Source organism: Salmo salar, chromosome ssa14, assembly GCF_905237065.1.
Source record: "Salmo salar chromosome ssa14, Ssal_v3.1, whole genome shotgun sequence".
Taxonomy (NCBI): Eukaryota; Metazoa; Chordata; class Actinopteri; order Salmoniformes; family Salmonidae; genus Salmo; species Salmo salar.
Genome location: NC_059455.1, coordinates 28,021,401 through 28,033,485, shown reverse-complemented (window position 1 = coordinate 28,033,485; position 12,085 = coordinate 28,021,401). Strand labels below are relative to the sequence as shown.

The 12,085-nt window shown below is 41.4% G+C and overlaps 1 long non-coding RNA gene across 1 annotated transcript; it reads right to left on the bottom strand.

Annotated features, from left to right (window-relative positions):
- Window positions 1–7,267: 7,267 nt before the first annotated feature.
- On the bottom strand, window positions 7,268–10,932 carry LOC123726623 (uncharacterized). Its single transcript, XR_006758683.1, has 4 exons — window positions 9,121–10,932; window positions 8,865–8,960; window positions 8,653–8,769; window positions 7,268–7,435 (listed from the first exon to the last, which is right to left on the bottom strand). It is a non-coding gene; the product is annotated as an uncharacterized lncRNA (long non-coding RNA).
- Window positions 10,933–12,085: the final 1,153 nt, after the last annotated feature.

Genomic DNA, 12,085 nt, shown 5'->3' with positions numbered 1-12,085 from the left:
GTGATGTCACCGAATGTGTTGGAGGTGGAATTAACCTCTCTGGGGCAGGCGGGACGAATTCGTCCCACCTACGTAACAGCCAGTTGAATCCTGTGGCGCGATTTTCAAAACCTTTGAAATGCTATTACTTCAATTTCTCAAACATATGACTATTTTACAGCTATTTAAAGACAAGACTCTCGTTAATCTAACCACACTGTCCGATTTCAAAAAGGCTTTACAACGAAAGCAAAACATTAGATTATGTCAGCAGAGTACCAAGCCAGAAATAATCAGACACCCATTTTTCAAGCTAGCATATAATGTCACAAAAACCCAAACCACAGCTAAATGCAGCACTAACCTTTGATGATCTTCATCAGATGACAACCCTAGGACATTATGTTATACAATACATGCATGTTTTGTTCAATCAAGTTCATATTTATATCAAAAACCAGCTTTTTACATTAGCATGTGACGTTCAGAACTAGCATACCCCCCGCAAACTTCCGGCGAATTCACTAACAATTTACTAAATTACTCACGATAAACGTTCACAAAAAGCATAACAATTATTTTAAGAATTATAGATACAGAACTCCTCTATGCACTCGATATGTCCGATTTTAAAATAGCTTTTTTGGTGAAAGCACATTTTGCAATATTCTAAGTACATAGCCCAGCCATCACGAGCTAGCTATTTAGACACCCGGCAAGTTTAGCACTCACCAATATCAGATTTACTATTCTAAAAGTTTGATGACCTTTTGTTGTCTTCGTCAGAATGCACTCCCTGGACTGCTACTCTAATAACAAATGTTGGTTTGGTCCAAAATAATCCATCGTTATATCCGAATAGCGGCGTTTTGTTCGTGCGTCCCAGACACTATCCGAAATGGTAAATCAGGGTCGTGCGCATGGCGCAATTCGTGACAAAAAAAATCTAAATATTCCATTACCGTACTTCGAAGCATGTCAACCGCTGTTTAAAATCCATTTTATGCCATTTTTCTCGTAAAAAAGCGATAATATTCCGACCGGGAATGTCCATTTAGCTAAACAGAGGAAAGAAAACAAAGCTTTCGGTCGACGCGGGCACGAGCCTGAGTCTCACAGTACTGTAACCAGCCACTACCCAAACGCGCTACTTTGTTTCAGCCAGAGCCTGCAAAGCCACGATTCAGCTTTTTGCCGCCTTCTGAGAACCTATGGCAGCCGTAGGAAGTGTCACGGGACAGCTAAGATCCTCACTCTTCAATAAACAGAGACAAGAAGAACGACACCTTGTCAGACAGGCCACTTCCTGCATGAAATCTTCTCAGGTTTTTGCCTGCCATATGAGTTCTGTTATACTCACAGACACCATTCAAACAGTTTTAGAAACTTTAGGGTGTTTTCTATCCAAAGCCAATAATTATATGCATATTCTAGTTACTGGGCAGGAGTAGTAACCAGATTAAATCGGGTACGTTTTTTATCCAGCCGTGTCAATACTGCCCCCTAGCCCTAACAGGTTAAAGTGTTCACTAAGGCGTATTGAGCAGGGCTAGAGGCTCTACAGTGAAATAAGGCTATAAATACTAACCAAAACAGCAATGGACAAGGCATATTGACGTTAGGGAGAGGCATGTGTAGCCGAGTAAACATCCCTTTGCTACCCCTTTGCTACGAAGCCCCTAAATAAGATCTGGTACAACCAATTACCTTCAAAGTCACATAATTAGTTAAATAAAGTCCACCAGTGTGCAATCTAAGTGTCACATGATGTGTCACATGATCTCAGTGTATATATACACCTGTTCTGAAAGGCCCCAGAGTCTGCAACACCACGAAGCAAGCGGCACCATGAAGACCAAGGAGCTCTCCAAACAAATCAGCGACAAAGTTGTGGAGAAGTACAGATCAGGGTTGGGTTATAAAAAAATATCAGAAACTTTGAACATCTCACTGAGCACCATTAAATCCATTATTAAAAAGTGGAAAGAATATTGCACCACAACAAAACTGCCAAGAGAGGGCCGCCCACCAAAACTCGCAGAGCAGGCAAGGAGGGCATTAATCAGAGTGGCAACAAAGAGACCAAAGATAACCCTGAAGGAGCTGCAAAGCTCCACAGCGGAGATTGGAGTATCTGTCCATAGGACCACTTTAAGCCATACACTCCACTGAGGTGGGCTTTATGGAAGAGTGGCCAGAAAAAAGCCATTGCTTAAAGAAAAAAATAAGCAAACATGTTTGGTGTTCGCCAAAGGCATGTGGGAGACTCCCCAAACATATGGAAGAAGGTACTCTGGTCAGATGTGACTAAAATTGAGCTTTTTGGCCATCAAGGGAAACACTATGTCTGGCGCAAACCCAACACCTCTCATCACCCCGAGAACACCATCCCCACAGTGAAGCATGGTGGTGGCAGCATCATGCTGTGGGGATGTTTTTCATCACCAGGGACTGAGAAACTGGTCAGAATTGAAGCAATGATGGATGGTGCTAAATACAGGGAAATTCTTGAGGGAAACCTTTCAGTCTTCCAGAGATTTGAGACTGGGACAGAGGTCACCTTCCAACAGGACAATGACCCTAAGCATACTGCTAAAGCAACACTCGAGTGGTTTAAGGGGAAACATTTAAATGTCTTGGAATGGCCTAATCAAAGCCCAGACCTCAATCCAATTGAGAATCTGTGGTATTACTTAAAGATTTCTGCACACCAGCGGAACCCATCCAACTTGAAGGAGCTGGAGCAGTTTTGCCTTCAAGAATGGACAAAAATCCCAATGGCTAGATGTACCAAGCTTATAGAGACATACCCCTAGAGACTTGCAGCTGTAATTGCTGCAAAAGGTGGCTCTACAAAGTATTGACTTTGGGGAGGTTAATAGTTATGCATGCTCAAGTTTTCTGTTTTTTTGTGTTATTTCTTGTTTATTTCACAATAAAAAACATTTTGCATCTCCAAAGTGGTAGGCATTTTGTGTTAATCAAATGATACAACCCCCCCAAAAATCAATTTTAATTCCAGGTTTTAAGGCAACTTAATATGAAAAATGCCAAGGGGGTGAATACTTTCGCAAGCCACAGTAGCTGCGCACATGGAGATGTGTCCCCCACATTGTACAGGCACTTGGACGGTTGCCCATTGGCCGATGAGGTTCCGCCCACAGCGCCAAGTTTTGGCCAGGTTGAAGACCGCTTCATCAACAAAGATATGCTTATAATGATTCACAGCAGCATCAAACAGCATCACCCTCTAAAAATCTATTTGGTGAGTTATTTTTACAGTATAGTTCCATGCACATGAAGTAGCATGTGCATCAAATAGTAACAGTAATACAGTATATAGTGCTGTACCTGAAAATACTCGGCCAGCAGTTGTTTCACCCGGTCGTTGTTTCTTTCAAAGGGCACCAAGTAAAAGTGTTTCATAGATAGCTGGTGCCTCTTCAAAAAGTTGTGATTGTTGGTAGGCTGATGGATGTCACATTGGCAAAGGTGTCATCGTTCTCCTCAATGGCCTGCTTTATTTCGGACAGCAGTATGTCATTCCTGGCCCTCACCATTTCCACCACTGCCAACTCCTGCTGGACGGTCAGCACACAGCCATGGCCACCACCATGGGGTCTTCTGTCAATTCTGAGGGTAGAACAGAGTATACTGTCAATACATCATACTGTAAGAATACTGTAACATGTTTTGTGAATTTGACACTGTAAATATAAGGGTAAACCATTGTGCATATCCTGCAGACTTGTCCTCATGATCGAATTGACAGTTGATCTTTTCAGATTGGGGTGAACTACTCTGCCAGTAAGGCCAATGTTTACCACATGGTCAATGACGACGGTCCGGACTTCATTAGACAACAGTTCACTGCCATCTGCCTCCCTCTCTCAGATGTCAACCTCTTTGACGGGGTCCATGCCCACCTCTTTGATGGGCCCGTTGTCCACGAACTCTTTGATTTCTTCCTCTCCCTTGCTGTCTATCCTGCTCCATGTTGAAAGAAAATGCAAGTTTTCACACACCCTTTTGTATGGTGACCAATTGTGGTTACCACTATGGGAAATCAAATAGCAATAACGAGTTGTCATTATGTATGGTTATCATGTATCATACATGTTATTTAGATGTTTATACTTTACAAACACACCTTTTATTTCTGTCTCCAAATCCATATAAAACAGTTTAAAATCTATAGGTTTACCAAACGGTTCATGCATTTAAAGAAATGAGAAGAGAATCACATGAAAAGTATTGTGAGCATTGCATTGTGAAAGGAAATTACTTTATATGAAAGGTATTTATAGATGAAACACTGACTAGGTTTGGTGAAACAATTACTCTGATTTTGTGCGTTGTACTTAGTCAATTGAAAATGTGCTTAAAGTTAAGAAAAAACAGCCTTTTTGATGATCTGTTTTGAGTTTCGTACTAAGAGTTGTGAAATTTTACCACACACTTGTGAACATAGTACAAAAGCAATAAAAAAAAACTGTTCAAAAGGTAAAGATAGAAAGCTTACCTATAACAATATTACAATAAGGACAATCGTATACCATTTTGTTTCACTCCCCTACCTCCCTCCCCAACTTAGTTTAAGATATTTATACATGCCAACAGCGCCACCCTCTGGGCACCATTGTTTTTTGAGGAAAGTAAGGTAGAGTATGATTGGTTTCATGGGGCAGCAGACAGCCTACTGGTTAAGAATGTTGGGCCAGTTACCGAAAGGTTGCTGGTTTGAATCCTTGAGCCGATAAGGTGAAAAATCTGTTGATGAGCCCTTGAGCAAGGTACTTAATCCTAATTGCTCCTGTAAGTCATACCCCACATTTTGTCAACTTATTCTTAAAGTTGTACTAGTAGAATGCAAAAAGTGCAACTTCGAAATTGGGTAGTGCATCATCAGTTCCTCTTGTCATGTAAGTCATTGCATACCTTAGAGCGATATTTCCAACTTGTCATAAATGTCCAGATCAACTATCCTATGTCAGCTAACATTTGTTAGCCCATAAATGTTGTTGTAATATTTGAGTCACTTAAATATCACATGAATACACATTAGACGCGGGATGTTCCCTAATGATGGAAGGGGAACCTGAGTGAAAAAGTTTGAGAACCCCTGTGCTAAATGACTAAAATGTAAATGCATCTGCTATTAGACTGTTAACCAGAGGAGGGCAGTCACAAGCCTCACAATAGACTGTCATGTCTAAGGAGGTGAGGGGGACTCAAAGGGAGATTATCATTTGAGCAAAAGACCGTCCTCTCTCCTCCGTGACCCGAAAACTGATAAGTGGTCGAGGGGTCAAGAAGAGTGTCAATTCGTTAGTAGGCGAACGGAAGTGTCCTCTCCTCCTCGATAGCCACCTTTCCTCAAGGATAGTCATGTGTATCCTACCATCACGGAGGAGTTCTGAGATCCGCTACACTCCCCTTTGAATCAGCTGTTGTTTTCCTTTTATCTATTAAATGTCTTGCACAGTAGTTACATTTGTTTTGATTGCTTAATTTATTTTGGGATCCAACCTGATGACGCATTACATACAAGCACATTTGTTTCCACATTTCCTCTCCTCGCCTCCTCTCCTCAATTACCTTTGACCTTCTATCAAAACGAGGCAAGGAGAGTACAGAGGACGTAGGATTTAGCAAAGCTAATTGAGTACCTCCAAAGGCAACTTGATTCCAATGCCTGTTCATGAATTGATTATTGTTGTAAATTGTAATGTTATAGCAAAAAAAGCTGAAAATAACATTGCATCCCATCTATCACTTGTACAACTACCATAAGTGACTTCATGACACTATAGAATTTAATTTACTCTGTAGCTGATTTGAAAAGGATCTTAAAGCTCTCCTCAAATAGATATTGGCCTGAGTCCCCAAGCAGGCTGGACAGGTCATAGTACTACAACCCCCCTTCCCCCTCCACTCCTCTCTTCCCTGCCTACGGGCGTCCCTTCAGGGCCTTAAGGCCACAGTCCAATACTCTCAGTTCACCCTATATCATCTTTATGGCCCAAATAAATTATCATCTGAGGGCGACCATCAACGATTTCCTCATGTAATAGGGTACAGGGAAAGCTCTGTCTGCCACAAGTACTGATTTACAGATCTAGCTCATCATAGGACCAGGCCGAAGGGAAGGGAGTGGACAGGTAGAGAGCCGCCCCAATTCAAATCAGGCCCTAATATAATTAGTAACTACAGGTTTAATATAGATAAGAAAAAAATATATGATGTATCACACTTTATTGCACTAAGGAACAGTATTTCATTGTCCATGTTTGTGAGTGTAATGCATGACGACCTATGTTCTGTTCAACCCTGGAATAATTAGATTCCACTGCAGGGTTTTGTATCCAATCACTTTTCCACACACATAGTTAGATAGAAACATCTCCCTGTATTCCTCCTGCCTCTGCTGCTGTATTACATTCACTGTTTGATGTTCCAGACTGTGACACCAAGCTTGCGCCAGACACCAACAGTATTTCAGGACCAAGTAAATACAAAGTGACATTGAATAATGGGTTCATGCTTCTTCTGTTCAGCTGCTCAGGTGATGAAATGCCAAATGAGCCACCAGCAAGATTTCATTTAAGATGATGGTTCTTACACAAAAAATGTAGTGTTAGGTTTGGCAAAATAACTGTATTTTTTTTTTTACATTGATGGCTATTTGATGAGGCAAAGATGGCCTGAACAAGGCTTTCGTTAACTTTACGTGACAATAAGGCTATAGGCATTGATAAAATGTAATAAACAACCAAGTAAAAAAATAGTGTAACATTTGTGAAAATTCACAAAAACGTCTGTCCTATAGTAGACCCGACTGAAAGAGAAGTTTATTTGTGCTATACCGAACCAATTACCACATCATGCATATTATACAGAAGGAAACGCATTATCTAATTCCCTCATCTAACATTCAACACATTTACTGTATGTAGAATTTTCTAAACTTAAAGCTTCTGATGCAAAATGCCTCTCAGCAGCCGATACAGCTTAGGGGGGCACAAAGATAAAACACACACCTTAAAGATCATTAGCAATTAATATTTGGGGATTCATGAAGAAAAACAGCGTTAAACACTTGTTTAATAATTCATACTATAAACAAGAAAGTCTCTCACTTCCTTAATAATTTAGACGTAAGCTAATGTTGATTTATTCAGGAAGGTCTCTGCCACCAGCCCTGCCTGGAGTGCCCAAATTTGAATTAAAGTAGGACAGTAGCAGGCGAGTCTGTAATAACATTTGTATAATTTTATTATTGCTCTGGGCTCAGTTCATTTCCTCCTCCAGTAGCTGCGTGAAATTGTTTGATTCTGGAAACCGCCTTGAGTCTGCAGCTCTGGGGTTGGAGGGTGGTACAGGAAGGAATGCGACACACTCCCTCTCTCTCTCTATCTCTCTTTCTCTACCTCCCTCTCTCTGTCTGATTCTCTGTCTGACACATATACACACACACACATAAATAACCCTTTGTTATTCGGGGCTTCATAATACTGTTACACTGGCTCACTTAATAACTAAATCTGTCTGGAGAATATGATTGATATCCTCACTCACCTTGTCGCTTATGATAAATATTGTGCTATATTTGCATGAGAGAAATGGGAGAGTGAGTACAATTGGCATTTATCAGATTTATCAAATAACGCCGAAATTAAGTTTTGTGTTTGTGCACTATTTGAACACACACTTTGCCATTTTCAGTTAACATTGGCCCCAGAATTGATCAAGTTCAACCATTGTCAGTCATTCTAAGATACAGGTTTCTAGAATACATTCCTAGGTTACAGAGTACACCTCACGTCTAGGATACAGAGTACACTTCACATCTAGCATACAGAGTACACCTCACATGTCTAGGATAGAGAATACACCTCACATGTAAACCGATAATCTCATAGTTAACCTCACCTGAATACCATATTCATAATGTATCAAATATTACAATATTTGATACATTATGAATATGGTATTCAGGTGAGGTTATCTATGAGATTATCGGTTTACTGTTGTGCGCATTCAGTTTGCCTAGAGTACACCTCACATGTCTAGGATAGAGAGTACACCTCACATGTCTAGGATACAGAGTACACCTCACATGTCTAGGATACAGAGTACACCTCACATGTCTAGGATAGAGAGTACACCTCACATGTCTAGCATACAGAGTACACCTCACATGTCTAGGATAGAGAGTACACCTCACATGCCTAGGATACAGAGTACACCTCACATGTCTAGGATACAGAGTACACCTCACATCTAGCATACAGAGTACACCTCACATGTCTAGGATAGAGAATACACCTCACATGTCTAGCATACAGAGTACACCTCACATGTCTAGGATAGAGAATACACCTCACATGTCTAGCATACAGAGTACACCTCACATGTCTAGCATACAGAGTACACCTCACATGTCTAGGATAGAGAGTACACCTCACATGTCTAGCATACAGAGTACACCTCACATGCCTAGGATAGAGAGTACACCTCACATGCCTAGGATACAGAGTACACCTCACATGCCTAGGATAGGACAAAAATTCAGCCCTGGCATTTTAGCCACTCCAGCCCACATCACATTTGAACCAGTTCATGTTTAAGACAAATACAACATGTATAAACACCAATGGAGATACAACTCACCACTGTAACTGTGCCGCTGTTGCCTCCCTGTTGTGCAGTCTGTCTCTGCATCTTCTCTGGTGTCACTCTGTCTGTGCTTTTCCTTGTTCTCCTCTGTTGTCTGTCTGTCTGTCACTCCTAAGTGTTAATTGATATTACATATAGAGCCAACAAATTAAGGAACTGGCAGTACATCTATGTCTCTGTTTTCTTCCTACCTCCACTGCACTAACCTCTGAGCTGTCTCTGCTAAGCCTAGCATCCTTTCCCACAGCACTGATACCAGAAGACCAGGGGACCACACTGCCTTTGCTGGGCCCAGCAACATCCTATTTGTGAATGAATAAACACATTTATTAGATAAAGAAGAAAAATACTAAATAAATGCCTAATTGATTGCCATTAGCTCATAATACCTTACAAAGGCCTAACTACTTATATTGCAAATATAAGTGCCTTGATTTCATATCCTAAGGGTTAATGGCTTACCAGACAGTACCACCATCCAATCTGCAGCAACTGTGTGATGCCATCACATCAGCATGGACCAACATCCCTGTGGAACTTTTCCGAGACCTTGTAGAATACCCCGAATAATTCAGGATGTTCTGGAGACAAAGGGGGATCCGACCCGGTACTAGACTGGCCGGTGAGTGTATTTCAAATTAGTGCATGTCATGTGTTCCCCCCTGCCCACTTAGCTAAGTGTTTAAATATTAGGCTACATATAATGAAAATATAATAAAAACAGAGAGAGAAGAGAGAGACGGCCAGTTCCTTAATGTTTTGGTTGTATAATACAGCCAATGGCTACATTAAGGAACTGGCAGTCTCTCTCTCTCCCTCTTTCTCTGTTCTATTGAATTCAATATAAAGCCTTCTGTGTTTGTCATAGAACGATGCTGGCACTAGTTGATGTGGATAGATTTCCAGCGTTGTGCTACGTTTGACAGTATGCATATCTTGCTGCAGAGAAGTGACAGGCCTTTCAGCAAATGAAATAAGTGGGAAATTGGTGGGACTATCCAGCCTCCAGTGGCAGTGGCTATGTAATGTAATCCGACACCAGAGTCATTCGTTACTACAGCTCATAAACTAAGACCCACTCGCAGGCTGAAGAGACTGAGATTCAGAATCGAATAAATGTTGATAAAACAATTAAAATACACAGACTCCCCAAACAAAAACATGGTCCTGCCCATCTGGCATTTGCCAGAATTGCCAGATGGCCAATCTGCCCATGGAGAGTACACTTCACATGGTCTAGCATAAAAAGTACACCTCACATGTCTAGGATACAGAGTACACCTCACATGTCTAGTACAGAGAGTACATCTGATGTTAATCTTGTAGCTCATACAGCAACTTACAGAATGATCATAACGAGATACGTTATCCTTACAGTTTTGCTACAGTTATCCTTGTTGTTGTGTTGTTGTACCTCTCTTGAATTGCAATTTTGTTGATTTGTCAGTGATTGGACTTTCATTTTCCAAAATGGTAATTTACAAAACCCAGACTACACTAACACACAAACAATCAAGTTTAAGCGCTATTAGCCTGTGTAGTGCACACCTGAGACCCCGGTGGCTTAGCGACAGGAAGAGGGTGGAGAAGCTCTGATTGGTTTCCTCAGGGCTTGGTTTCTCTCAGTTCCCACCCCCACATTCCCTCACTCCTTCTCCCCCTCATCCCTTCCTCCTTTATCCCCCATTCCCTCTATGCAGAACAGCCCAAACTCTAGTTTGATGAAACACATTTGTTTGGCTTAACTCTTCCATTGCCTTTACTACGGCCAAATCTTGGAGGCCTCAGAGGTGAAACGTGGCCCATCAGCCATTTAGCTAATGAGACGATATATGTAGGACTATGGGACTTCACCGGAGGACCTGTTTTCCATTTGGGTCTGGCCTGCACTGCCGTGTTATTAGGGAAACCTTTATTATTGTTGCCCTCTAGTGGGAAACATAATAGGATTACATTTTATTGAAGCCTCCCAGCATTACCCAACCAGCCTCCCTTCTCCTCGTCTCTCCTCTCTTCCTCTTATTGCAGTGTCATTACGTCTTCTGTTCACTGTGGGTGGGGTGGGTGTATGGCTGGTTTTGAGATGGGAAGGAACGGATGTATGGATGTAGTTGTGATAAGATAAGAGTATTCGTGAAGATAGGAGGGGTTCTATCTTCACAAAGTTGTTCAGTCTGTCTGAGCAGTGAGCACCTGCCTAGCATCTATCTGAGGGCTACCTCATTGAATGGTGGTATGCTCCTATGTGTATTCTTTTACTATTATATATCTTGTATATTCCACTATCGAAACCATAATGAGGGCTAAACAAAAGAGAACATTTTCATACAGATGCAAGTCATAAAGATATGTCATTTGTTCTTCATTATAGGTATTACCATCAATGGTACCAATCCCAACATAAGCCAACTGCACATTTCACTTTACCAAAACAAGCTAGCTGCTACAGAGCCTTCCTTCAAAAGTTATATATCCCAGTGCCAAAAATACTATGTGATGATAAACTGCAGGCAGCCCTAAACTATACATGGCCGTAGGGCAGATTGAGTCAGATTCTGGAACAATCTCAACCCTCTCCCTTTCCAGCCCACTCCCTTACATAACCACGGGCCATTACAGGGGTGTGGTGTGCACAGAAAGAGTCATTAATGTGGTCTGAGGCAACATAACAGCAAGATCTCTCAGTATGTTCTGAATGAGGATAACTGTAGCCACTGTGTGACTGAGTTCATTAGAACTATGGGGAGAGCTGGCATCTAACAGAGAGACTGGCCCTAATCACAAGTCATAGCATGATAGAGCCATGGACATACTGACTGAGGGAAATGGATATCAAGCCACCACTACTCAGTACACACTAGTCTGAACTGAAGATGCAAGAAGAAGCACAAATTAACTTCTCACTGATGACACATCCAGAAGCTATGAGTAATTCACTTATAGTAAAAAAAGGATAAATAAATCTTGCGAAGAATCAGAATAATAAAAAGAGAGCCATCTGTCTCAAACAGAGAACAACTGATAAATATATATTAATTGTGAGATACAATTAATATACAGACATAAAGAAACAATGGCTTTGTATAACTGTGGCTCAGTTTAATCCTGTTTTCCAGAGAGTTGGAAAGTAACTCAAGCCTCCATACAGTGTATGCATGTATAATAACCACGGGCATGATGTCATCAGGCACTGTCGCCTGGCTGGGTCTGTTTGGGGCGAATCACATCTGCAAGCCATTTCACTAATTTGCCCACCAAAATATAGCTCTGACAGAGCTCTCCTGCTGTTGCTGCTGCTGCAGCTAGGTTCCTTTCCAAGTTAAACACACCCCACAACCACAGTATTAGAACAATGGACTTGTCTTTGGCCCCCAAACACCAAGCAAGCATATTCAAAAATCCCCACTGGCTAGCTGGTTTTCGTTTC